Source organism: Eriocheir sinensis, unplaced genomic scaffold (assembly GCF_024679095.1).
Source record: "Eriocheir sinensis breed Jianghai 21 unplaced genomic scaffold, ASM2467909v1 Scaffold799, whole genome shotgun sequence".
NCBI classification, from domain to species: Eukaryota; Metazoa; Arthropoda; class Malacostraca; order Decapoda; family Varunidae; genus Eriocheir; species Eriocheir sinensis.
In genome coordinates, this window is record NW_026112163.1 from 150,196 (window position 1) to 163,880 (window position 13,685).

Sequence of the window (13,685 nt, forward strand, 5' to 3'; positions counted from 1 at the left end):
CCTATATTCAGACTTACCTATTTTCTCCTTTCCGATTGACCTATTTTTTAACTTTTTTTATTTTATTTCCCTGTTTTCCTCTTTTCCCTTCTCCTCTTGTTTATCTGCAACAATAAACTATCAATCAATCAAATATCCTCTTTGTACATCTTCTTAGGTCCTTCTTGAGTCTTTATTTTTTTCTTTGTACCTATATTCAGATTTTCCTGTGTTTTTCTTGTCATTTAGTACCTATTTTCCCCATGTTTCTTTTAGTTCCGTATTTTCTTCTTCTTTTGATCTGATCTGCTTCTTTTTTCTCTTCTTCACACTATATTCAGGTTTTCCTATTTTCCGATTTGCCTATTTTCCCTATTTTTTCTTCTTTTCTTTCTAACTGGAGACTTTTTATGCCCTAAGTTGTTGTCTTTTTATGCATTTTATTTATGGTCTTTTATTTCTTGTATTTTCTTTTCCTTACGCTTAGTTTTATCCTTGGAGGAATAATACATGGAGTGGCCCTCAGCGGGTCGCTCTCTTGGAGGAAGATTCTTCCTCCTCTTGAGCATGCATTGCCTAACTTTGTAATAAACTACCGATGAAGTCCTTAAAGCCCCGGACCTGACAACGTATATCCTATACTGCTTAACCCTAGAATGGAAACCGTTTGCCGTTTGGCACAAAAATTAAGGTGTTTTTGAAACTCGCGCTCACTGTGGTTAACCTTGGCCGAATTTTTCAACTCATTCACGGGCATGTATTAGTGCGTCGGGTGCCCTGTTGAGGAGAGGGTATCACAGTCCTCTGCTCCCTCTCACTTCTCTAGTATGAGTGCCCCGTGTGCCATTCGGCACCGTGTTTCCAGTAACGTTATTTTTGTTGTCAAATAAAGTTTTGGAAGTGGCCATTTTGACCCAGGTGTGACGACATGTAGGAATTTTTTTTTGGGGGGGTGAGTATACATTAGCCTTTGTACTTCACAAAAACACTACAGAAGTTTTTTATTTTTTATTCGGTGATGCGTGATAACGTCCATGTTACGAGACAGATCGTTCAATGAGTATGACTTGGCAGCATTTATTTGGTGTGAGGACGTACTTTCATCACGTTGCAAGCAGGAGAATCGCCATTTTCCTTTGTCATTCGGTACATGGTTTCCTGGCGCCGTATGATCAACCATTCGTATCTCACCATTTGGTCCTAATTCCTCCATTGTGGTCGCAAGTGCTGCTCCGTACGTGCGATGTTCAAACAAAGATTACATATAAAAGAAAGACAGGAAAGCTGAACGAAACTCTGTGAGCAGCAGGCGTCGGCTCGTTAGATGGCCTTGGTGTAATACCGACACCCAGGACCAAGACCAAGACCCCAAGACATGAAAACATTGAGGCAGAGAATGAGTATCAGAATACATGGTCAGATTATGTAAGGCAACAGAGGGTCACTAAACGGAAGATTAGGGAGGCCAAGGTCAGGCGTGAGAGGAGTGTGATTGAGGCTCTGAAAGAAAAAGGCCTAGAAGGTGGGCGTGGATGGTATAAATTCTTGAGGGGTGAGAGAGTGACTGATAGTGAAACCGTGGAATGCTTGAAAGTAAATGGTGAGGATATCAGGGACACAGATAGAAAGAAAGAGTGTATAAAAGGTTTCTGGGAAGAGATTGGAGGGTTGGGTGAAGTTTTTGAGTGTGAGAGAGGGATGTGTAACGCTTGAGAGGAAGGATGCGGATGAGCTGAATGAGAGAATTAGCAGAGAGGAAGTCGAGGTATGTTTGAAGAAGCAGAAGAATTGCAAGGCAGCAGGACTGGATGAGATCCCGTATGAATTGTATAAGAATGGAGGTGAGGTGGTGATAGACAGGATGACTGTGCTGTTCAACTGTGTATGGGAGAATGAGAGAGTGGCTCGGGAATGGAACGAATGCAGAGTGACTCTGATACAGAAGGGAGGACATAGGAGTAAGAAAGAGCTGAAGAATTATAGACCGATAGCCCTGGCGAATACGGTGGGAAAGATCATATGTGCTGTGTAGAATGAAAGGCTCTGTAAGTGGATTGAAAGAGAGTGCTGGGTGAGGAGCAGAATGGTTTTTCCACAGACAGGAGGGCAGAGGACAATGTGTGTGTGGTAAATGAGATGATAGAGAGGAAAAAGAGGAATGGAAGTCCGTTGTATCTTGGGTTTCTTGATATTGAGAAAGCGTATGATAGAGTAAACAGGGAGGTGATGTGCAAGGTACTGGAGAAAGTAGGTTTGAGTGATAAGATTGTGCGAATCATAAGGAGTATGTATGTGGATATGGTTAGGAACATTAGAGACAGAGTGGGTGAGGAGTGAAAGAGGTGTTAGGCAGGGCTACATCCTGTCTCCAACTCTCTTCAGTCTGTATACTGTTGTGCTGGAAGCTTCCCCAGGAAGACCATAGGCCTCTAGAAGGCTCCGGGAGGCATATATTCACTCTGTATACTCCACTCGCACTCCTGCGAGAACGGTAGGCAGACGGCTTTAGGTAAGGGGTGACTCCAACAAACTTGCTGCGCGCTGTGATTCTCGCCGTCCTTAGAGGTTAAGGGGTGACTCCAACAAACTTGCTGCGCGCTGTGATTTTCGGCGTTCTTAGACATATCACCTGTGTGTGTGTGTGCGCTCGCCGTTATTTGTGTGTGAATGCACGTATCCGTCGTGTGCGTTGTGTCATGCTGTATAGTGTAGTTATTTTTTCTCAAGGTAAATATTTAACGTGAAAGGGCTATATATAAGAATTTATCATGTTTTATTTCTTTATCATGCTAAGAATAGGTATATCTATGTGTCTGTCTGACTCTGCGTCTCTGTCTGATCGTGTAGTAATTTTTTCTCAAGGTAGATATAATATAATGTGAAAGGGCTTTATATATGCACTTATCATGTTTATTTTTCTTCTTCATGGTAAGTATATGACCCCCTCTTCTCTCTCTCTCTCTCTCTCTCTCTCTCTCTCTCTCTCTCTCTCTCTCTCTCTCTCTCTCTATATATATATACATTTTTTGTGTATTCACTATTTCTATATATATATATATATATATATATATATATATATATATATATATATATATATATATATATATATATATATATATATTATAACATCATCTGTTTTGTAATAATTTATATCATTGACCTGGAATAGCCTGACACGTCAGATTAAGTTTGTGTAAGCACAGGAAGTTAAAGTTAACGCCTTCAACACTAGGCCGCATATATTGCTTCCTATCGCTGCCCTTAATATATCCCAGAATACATATACTGCGTCATGGCCCATTGCGAATCTTGATGTGCACAGACAGGCTGGACACAAGTGTTCAGTGCCGTTTGCACCATTTAGTGATGAAGAGGTTTAAGTTGTTCTTGCCAGGTGTTTGGTGTGAGGTCAGGTTGAAGAGGATTAGGATGCGTGAGGTTAGTGTGACCTGACTACAGGTGGAGGTGCAAGAATTATAAAAAAGAAGGGGGAAGGAGCAGACTTTAGGGGGTTCTAGGGGAGTGAGAGGTCAGTGAGGTTAAGTGTAATGCTTGGTTGCTGTCTGCTGAGAGGTCAGTTAGTCTCTTCACTTCGCCATGGCAAGTCTAAGAGACGTATTAGAATTTGAGACAGAAGGCTTTCATTCTGTAATACTTAGTGAAACTGAAGACACAGTACATTTCCGGCTAAATGTGAAAAGTGACGATGAGTTCCAACTGTGGAAAGAACTTTATATGAAGGAAAATAACACGTGTTTGAACGTGAAGCGTTCGTATCCTTGCAAGAAGTGGAATTTGTTTCACAAGACGTTCGTCTGTCTACATGGTGATGCTCGCAGCAAGGGAAGAATCAAGACATATACTGGGTATGTATTGTTTATGTACAGTATATATTCTAAGTAATTATTTTCAGTATGGTGAATATAGTTGTATATATGGCTCATATCATAAATAAATGTTCTCTGGTGTGTGTGTGTGTGCGCCATAATTCCCTGTGGCATTTTTTCCGGTGCCATTTCTTCCTGTATTCCAGGCAACCAGACGTTATACTACGAAATGTGGTCAAACCTCTTGTGTGTGTGTGTGTGAGAGAGAGAGAGAGAGAGAGAGAGAGAGAGAGAGAGAGAGAGAGAGAGAGAGAGAGAGAGAGACAGACAGACAGACAGACAGACAGACAGACAGACAGACAGACAGACAGACAGACAGACACACACACACACACACACACCTCGCATCTGCTGCACACATTGGCTGTCTCGACAGTCAGACAGACAGACAGACAGACAGACAGACAGACACACACACACACACACACACACACACACACACACACCTCGTATCTGCTGCACCCTTTGGCTGTCTCGACAGACAGACAGACAGACAGACAGACAGACACACACACACACAGAGAGAGATAGAGAGAGAGAGAGAGAGAGAGAGAGAGAGAGAGAGAGAGAGAGAGAGAGAGAGAGGCAGTCAGGCAGGCACACACACACACACACACACACACACACACACACACACACACACACACACACACACACAGAGAGAGAGAGAGAGAGAGAGAGAGATGCACTCAGATTTGATCATATGTGCTGGACTCGCGACCGCTAAATGCATCACCCTTTACAACAGTAGTTCTTAATTAACGAAACATGCTGGAAAACTTTTAAATAGCATCTGACATCTCTCCTAGGCAAACGTGTACATTACTTATAGCAATGGCAGTGTACCCCTCCCTTCTTTCTCTCCACTGAGTGCGTGCACACTCAGTAGTGTTAAATATCCTGGAGTACACCTATAACATATTCATATTGTTAACCTTTTAATCCCATACACTGATGTTATTTCCGTACCACTACACTACATTGTTTTCTGTTTGGTGTCCTCACTCCAAAGTCTGTTGTTTCTTTTCATAACTTAACGTTTACTTTTCTCACCGTTGAATGGAGCTGGTTTTGTTATTGTCATGTTGGGACATTATGAAAAAGAATGGGCTTAGTAGCAAAACCTGGATTTAGATTAAGGGAAATCTAGTATTTTTTGTAAGTTGGATTTCTTTCAGTAACAATGCCTAGATTTTGATTCAAGGAAATATATTTTTTTCTGAAAGTTGGATTTCTTTCACTGGTGAGTCTCACTCCTGTTAGTCTGAAAGAGGGTACGAGAAATGCTATCAGACCCCGAGAGGGTACCAGCACTAAAGGTTATATATCACTATTACGGAATGTGTGTGTGTGTGTGTGTAATTCACCGTTGTCTGCTGCAGCCTCTGACGAGACAGCCAAACATTACTCTACAGAACGAGCTCAGAGCTCATTATTTCCGATCTTTGGATAAGTCTGAGACCACCACACCACCACACACCCCATCCCCTTACCCAAGGGGGACAGTAACCCCTCGCATTGTCAGCGAAAAATCCCACCTGGGTCATGCGGGTTTTGAACACGGCTCAGCGAGACGCGAAGCCGATGCTCTCCCACTGAACTATCGAGAGGTGTGTGTGTGTGTGTGTGTGTGTGTGTGTGTGTGTGTGTGGGTGGGTGTAAGTGTGTCGGATCCAAGTACTAAATTCGTCTGTAGTCGTAAGTGTAGCATTGGAGAGAAGGGGGACAGCTCACAGTTCCAGTCACGAATGCTTCTTCTAGATAGAAAACATGATTCTAAACGCGATTTCTCCCTATAATAGCCTTGATATTTATTATACGTAATTACAGGTGTCCTGTGACTTTGAATGTCTACATCCGGCTGACGACGAAAGACAAAGTGAAAAAAGACAGACTGATGGAAAAGTATCCATGCTTTGTAACGCTAAAGGGTCTTCACAACCACTCTCTTCAGTCTGCAGAAGCCCTCAACCAACTTAGGATTCTTCCCGAAACAAAAGAAACTTTCATCAAGTATTTTGAGCAAGGTAATTGTGTTATTATATCTCTGTATATATATATATATATATATATATATATATATATATATATATATATATATATATATATATATATATATATATATATATATATATACACACACACACACACATATATATATATATATATATATATATATATATATATATATATATATATATATATATATATATATATATATATATATATATATATATATATATATATATATGTGTGTGTGTGTGTGTTATTCATTTGTCGGCTGCAGCCTCTGACGAGACAGCCAGACGTTACCCTACAGATACGAGCTCAGAGCTCATTATTTCCGATCTTTGGATAAGTCTGAGACCACCACACCACCACACACCCCATCCCCTTACCCAAGGGGGACAGTAACCCCTCGCATTGTCAGCGAAAAATCCCACTTGGGTTTGCGGGAATTGAACACGGCTCTGCGAGACGCAAGGCCGATCCGCTTCCACTGAGCTATCGAGAGGTGTCTGAACTATCGAGAGGTGTGTGTGTGTGTGTGTGTGTGTGTGTGTGTGTGCGCGCCAGTGCATAATATTGACATTTCCCTTGTACAATTTGCAGGAATGTCAGTACCTCAAGCATCAAGACATCATGTACTAAAGTTGGGGCTGTGTGATGATCTATATGGCCAGGCAAATCATGCAATCAACCCATCGGTCCGAGCTCTACATCACATGAGGCAACGATGGATCAATGAACAACATGGGGGACTTGATAACTTATCCATGGCAGATTGCATTAGCAAATATGCCGCAAACAACCCAGAAGTGACAATAATACAGGACATAGAAGAAAGTCGCTTTTCTGTGGTGCTGGTAACTCCTTTCATGAGGAGAGTGCACACTCAGTTCAGAGAGGCTGGAGAAATCGTCTTCGTGGATGGCACAGGATGTGTTGATCAGCTCAATACATCTGTGATACCCTTCCTCTGCGCTGGACCAGCAGGAGCTGCTCCTCTTGCTCTGCTGTTTACATCTTCCCTAGATGCAGCAATGCTTACGAAAGGTGAGAGCATGTTTATCAAATGTATAGCGTGATGTTTCCTTGTCTATTGTTCAGCCTAACACAATTACCGAGCACCTGTATTATCCCGTTGTGTGTGTGTGTGTGTGTGTGTGTGTGTGTGTTTTGAGAGAGAGAGAGAGAGAGAGAGAGAGAGAGAGAGAGATTCGTATACTTCTGTAACCGCTTTTTTTTCTCATTACAGGCTTTCGTATGGTAAAACTAGCTGTCGGAGAAAATGCGTTCTATGGGACACAGTCACCAGAAACGTTCATGACCGACAACTGCAGCGCTATGAAAGGAGCCTTGGCAGCAACCTGGCCTGCAGCTCGACAGTTTTTGTGTTTTCACGTACTCCAGCAAGTGTGGCGATGGCTACTAGACTCCAAACATGCCATAAAAAAGGATCGCCAGGAGATGATGGCTACCGTGAAGTCACTGGTATATGCATCATCGAAGGGTGATTTCTTCAAAGCTTGGCAAGAGTTCAAAGCTAATCCTCTTTCACAGAGGTACACCAACTTCAGCAGGTATTGTTAAATTCTATCAATCTCATTCGCTACAAAAGTTTTTTTTTAAAAGAAAAGCACATGAGCATATCATCATACCTCTCAACGTCATTATATTACTAATACTAATATTACTAATAAGTAGTAGTAGTAGTAGTAGTAGTAGTAGTAGTAGTAGCAGTAGTAGCGTATACTATACTATAGTAGCAGCAGGCGTCTCATTAATAACACTAACAACAACTATAATAATAATTATTATAGATACCACAAGCATCACTATCTATTCAGAAAACTATGCAGTAGCAATTGTTACCTACAATGAACTTATACATTTTGGTGTATTGGTGTATTAAGCTATTGATATTATTCTTTCTTCGCTTTTCAGCTATCTACAATCATTAATGGATAGGAGGGAAGAGTGGGCCATTGCGTTCAGGGAAGGTGCAATGCTACTGGGTCACCATACGAACAATTTCTGCGAGGCAACCATGTGCATCATAAAGGAAGTTGTTCTTAACAGGTAAGCATTTAAGGGAGACAATTATTTTCAATATTGCATTTTGTATACGTGGGGTTTTACAATTTATCCCCAGGTCAAATGACTGCTGGAAAAGCATGCACATAGCTTAAATGCAATTATTGATTTCCTAAAACAAATACATTAGTTTCATTTATGTAAGACTATCATTGAAGGAAGTATTAATGAATACATGTCGACTGTGGTTTATGAATTAGTTTGCAATGTGTGTGTGTGTGTGTGTGTGTGTGTGTGTGTGTATCATATTTTGTTTCATTATTTCAGATGCAAGGCATACAACCCTGTGCAACTTATTGTTTTCATGGCCGAAATATTCAACGGCTACATGAAAAAAAAGACTGGTAGACGTTGCACTAGGGAGACGGAAAGTGAAGAACATCAGTATGGGCACACTTTCCCTGGATGCAGTAACCCCCCTAGGAGGAGGAAAATTTCAAGTAGCAAGTCAGTCTAAGGCTTCAGTTCAATACAAAGTGGACATGCAAACTAGCTTTTGCGAGTGCGTTGTGGGACAGACTGGCTCGCTCTGCAAACATCAAGCCGCGTGTGCAGAGCACAGCATGGTAGTTCTGCCCCAAGTTTTCACTGCCACAAGTGAAAACAGGCGATGGCTGGCGTCTGTGGCAGTGGGCGAGGAAAAAACCCCTCCAGCAAGTTTTTTCGAGGGATTGCTGGAAAAACCAAAAAAAGTGCATAAAGAAAATTACTCCACCTCTGCAGCTGCAGAATGTATGTATGACCAACCACTGTTGGAAAATGACTCCATTTCTACAGCTGCAGAGCTTAGTGCTATGCACGACCAGCCAATGTTGGATCGTAAAGTGAAGAGTTCTAATAATCGGAGTGGAGAATTGAATGAATTCATGGCAACTCTTCAAACTCTAAATGATAAATACGGGGATGAAAACACTGGCTCAGCCCTCAAAACAGCCATAAAGAGACTGAACATGGTAAAGAGTACAAACATGCTCAATAGCATACTGTACAGTGTAGGTAGCGGTCTATGCACTAATGGAGCTGGCCGAGGAAAAATTCCGTGCCAGCCAAGCTCGGTTTCACGGCGAGGGCCAGGCAAACCAAGAGGAGCAGCACCTCTTGGAAAAGGACGCCGAGCCAGTGGTGTTGCAAAAGACCGCAAAACCAAACGGCCACGAAATTTGTCAGCTAACATTGCCGACAACGTAGCCAATGCAAAGTCGCATGGAACTGGCCACTGAGACAATAGTACGTATTCTTTTGACCATAAGTAAGTTACTGTGTGTGAAATAATATATGTTCAACTGGTTTAAGAAATATTCATTAATTCCACCCCCATTATATATATATATATATATATATATATATATATATATATATATATATATATATATATATATATATATATATATATATATATAGAGAGAGAGAGAGAGAGAGAGAGAGAGAGAGAGAGAGAGAGAGAGAGAGAGAGAGAGAGAGAGAGAGAGAGAGAGAGAAGAGGGGGTCATATACTTACCATGAAGAAGAAAAATAAACATGATGAGTGCATATATAAAGCCCTTTCACATTATATTATATCTACCTTGAGAAAAAATTACTACACGATCAGACAGAGACGCAGAGTCAGACAGACACATAGATATACCTATTCTTAGCATGATAAAGAAATAAAACATGATAAATTCTTATATATAGCCCTTTCACGTTAAATATTTACCTTGAGAAAAAATAACTACACTATACAGCATGACACAACGCACACGACGGATACGTGCATTCACACACAAATAACGGCGAGCGCACACACACACAGGTGATATGTCTAAGAACGCCGAAAATCACAGCGCGCAGCAAGTTTGTTGGAGTCACCCCTTAACCTCTAAGAACGGCGAGAATCACAGCGCGCAGCAAGTTTGTTGGAGTCACCCCTTACCTAAAGCCGTCTGCCTACCGTTCTCGCAGGAGTGCGAGTGGAGTATACAGAGTGAATATATGCCTCCGGGAGAAGCGAGCAGGGGGGCGGGGAGCAAAGCGAGCCGTCCACGCCCCGTGGGGCGCGGCCAGACGCCAAGCGGGAAGTGTTGCCAACTCGCATATATTTTTGCTACATGTTCTTGTATGATCTAAAATATACTGTAACATTCTAGACTGTACAGTTCTGGATATATATATAGGAGAAGAGGGCGAGAGAGTCCAGTCCCAGTGTAAACATGTAAATATTAATCCTAAATATCTATCCGTTTCCACTTCTTCTCCCTCTATCTGTATAAATCCTCTTAGACTAGGCAACCTCATGAACGAACGATGACGCACATAGCTTGTGCGGCTGCCGAGGGCAGTCATCATTTCGTCTCGATAGAGTTCGCATCACACGCTCCGTGTAAGCCACAAAACCAGTAAAAAGACAATTTAAGCAAAGACTTTAACTCCAAACCTGCTAAACTTATATTGGTGGCAGCGGTTACAACGCGATTACAAAGCGATTACAAAGGATTTATCATAAAATAATACTGGCCTACACAAAGTGCCTCAAATTCCGTGGTGACTCCGTTGGCAACGACTCAGTGAACCAGTCTTTCCTCAAGCGACCTCACAACTGCTTCACACCCAAGGTATCTTACCATTTCCTTACGGATTACCTACGAATCTTCCTATAAAATTACCTTTAATCTTACTTAAATTTTCCCTTCCTATAATTTTCCTTATATACGTCCTAATATCTCCCCTACATTACAGCTTGTGCCGGAGAGCAGAGAGAAGTGAGTTAAACCACATCTCCTGCGACCCAGTCTCCCCCCTCACCATACATCAGCCATTCCATCATGCTCTGGTCTCCTTACAAATGCATCGGACACAGCTAAGTGACTCCCCCGTCTAACTCCCCATGTCCCAGGATCGAAAATTGGAAGAGGCTCTATCCTCTGCCTTCAGCGGTTTAACGATTGATACTCCCCATCACACAGTCCTCCGTTCAGGAGCTGCTTATCCAAAACCTATTCCCCCAGCACCCCCATTACCTCCTGCAAAGACGCTCCCCTCAGACTTTTCACCAGAGCCTTCCCAGACTACTTCCTCTTCCCAGACAGAACAGCACCAAAGTGACACAACCATGAGTGACAAACCTCAAAACGTCATTTTAAGGGGCGAGGATAAAAATCCAAAATATACGGGCTCAGAGGAGACCGGCCCCGACCTCCTAACTCACCTGCAGAGGGTAGAGGATGCTTTTACCAAATTCCAATATACAAATGAAAAGGAGAAATTGGCCCACCTTTACGACAGCATCCACACGGGCCCTTGTCGGGCTCAATCCATTATAAAAAGTGACGCATTCAAGAAAGCCAAAACATATGATGAAGCGAAAGCAAATCTCATCAGCCATTTCGGCTCCACATGCAAACAGGGTGCCCTGTCAGTCTTGTTCCGCCTAGCGGCTACCTACCGTCCCAAAATAAAGGCTAATATTGCAGTGGATGACTGTTTAGGCGTCATGGTGGAGCTTTCACAGAGTTTGAAACCCAATTCCGTCACTCCCCGTGGACTACCGATGAGAAAATGAACCTTGAGGATGTGTGCCGCCTTTTCTCATACTTTATCTTTCTCCTCAATTGCACGGAGACACTCTTCAAAGAGTTACAAAAGGAAGAACCCCTACCAAAAGGTAGAACCCTAGTTAACAAAATCAGTCACATGTCGGGACGAGAGCCACCAACAGAACCCACATCATCAGCTGTTAGGGGTGTCAGACTTCAGAGGGCGTCCCCAAAGTCGCTCCCCGACCGGAGCTCAGACCCCTAGGAACCGCTCTGCCACACCCCGCGGCCGCCGCCCTTACACTAGAGGCAGGGGTCGCGGGCGTGGCTATAACACTCAATATTGTTACAACTGCAGAATCACAGGACACCATACACGTAATTGCTGGTACGGCAGCAACACCCAACAGTCAAATCAATATTGTTCCTACCATAAGACATCAGGCCATAACACCAAGGATTGCCGCGCGAGGCCCCGGGGAGGTACCTCGTCGGGGAAGCCTCGCGCCACGTCTCCCGCAATAACATAGGCTCAGGTACAAATCACACCAGGTGTGTGGTATTCAACACCCCCAACCCGCACACCTTTAAACAAACCAAGTACATCCACAGCTCATTTTGACATTGAAACCCAACCTACGGATGTTGAAACCACTACCATGAAACACCATCGCATCGCTCTTTATCCCCAATCCTCCCTTGCCATGACTGTCCCTGCTCAGTGTAATGGTCACCAAATTAGTGTTTTCATGGACACAGGGGCATGTCCCAATATCATAAACATCGGAACATTGCGTGCCTTACATGACGCAAAGACAACCTTGGTATTGGAACCTCCCTGCCTAAAATTAAGTGGACTAGATGACACATCATTTAAAGTAGTTGGACACACCCCCTTGTCTATCCAGTTGGCTAACTCCCCGTCCCCGATTACAGCCACCTTTCATGTGTGTCATGGTTTGAATATCCCAGGTGATATTCTTTTGGGTCTTCAATCTATGCGGGAACACTGCTTATCCCTAGCTCCAGCAGAAGATTGTGTTTACCAACATGAAACACCAATTAGGACACTCACGGTCCCAAAGCCATTATTGTGCACTTCTCCCTCCGCCGATGGAGAATATACTCATCTTTCTAGCGTGGCCCAGCGGTCACTGGTTGATAATTCATCTCCAGCAGTGCATGTTATTAAGGAACAAAGTGCATCATCCTCCAATTCATTACCTCCCTCTCCCTCTTCTTCCTCTTCGCAAGAGCATTTGAGGGTCCACGGCGTTCTGGGGACTGACGTCACGTTAGAAGGACGTGGATCAGCTATGCTTCAAATGCGTCTTGCTGGTATAAGTGATGAATGTGAGGCTATCTGTATGAGTGAGAGCTTGAAGATGAAAGCCATGACTATGGAGGATGCACTTTGCAAAGTAGATAAAAATGGTCAAACCTTCCTAATAATGCACAACTCATCCCCATACGTACGCAAGTTCCGTCAAGGGACATGCGTCGTTGACTTTGAAGTTCTACCTGAACGCATAGGTAGCGTACAGGAAACAGAGATCATCTCCCCCTCTGAAATCTTGCGGAGTGATCATCATAAACAAAAAGTAAATGATTACCTAGCTACTCATCTCGAAGATCTAGCTTTTCCAGAAGCAAGGGAGAAATTGCACAACCTACTAGATACATACCACTCCATTGTCAGTCTGCCGGATGATCCTATTGGATCCACAAATGTTTTAACACATACAATACCGGTTGATCCCAATACCAACCCCATCTATGTGCCTGCATACAGAACACCACACTCTCAAAGAGCTATCCTAGATACTGCAGTTAAAAACATGTTAGCATCAGGTATCATAGAACACACTACTTCTCCCTGGAACTTTCCCATTTTCCTTGTGAAGAAGAAAAACGGCCAATTTCGGCCAGTTGTAGACTACAGGAAACTAAATGCTGTTTCGCACCCTCAAAGATACCCCTTACCTCACTTGCAGGATATTTTAAGCAGCATGGGCACCAACAACAAGGTTTTCACGACCTTAGATTTAGCAAGTGGCTATTGGCAGGTAGACCTCGATGAGCATAGTAAACCGCTTACAGCCTTCTCTACCCCTTCGGGTCACTGGCAGTTTCGTAAACTCCCCTTTGGAGTTAGTGGTGCGCCACTAACGTTCCAAAGGCTAGTCAACAAAGTCTTGCATGGCCT

The 13,685-nt window shown here is 43.0% G+C and overlaps 1 long non-coding RNA gene across 1 annotated transcript; it reads left to right on the forward strand.

Annotated features, from left to right (window-relative positions):
* Positions 1 to 5,700: 5,700 nt before the first annotated feature.
* On the forward strand, positions 5,701 to 7,247 carry LOC126994441 (uncharacterized). The gene is made up of 3 exons (XR_007749123.1): positions 5,701 to 5,893; positions 6,480 to 6,923; positions 7,126 to 7,247. It is a non-coding gene; the product is annotated as an uncharacterized LOC126994441 (long non-coding RNA).
* The last annotated feature ends 6,438 nt before the right edge of the window (positions 7,248 to 13,685 follow it).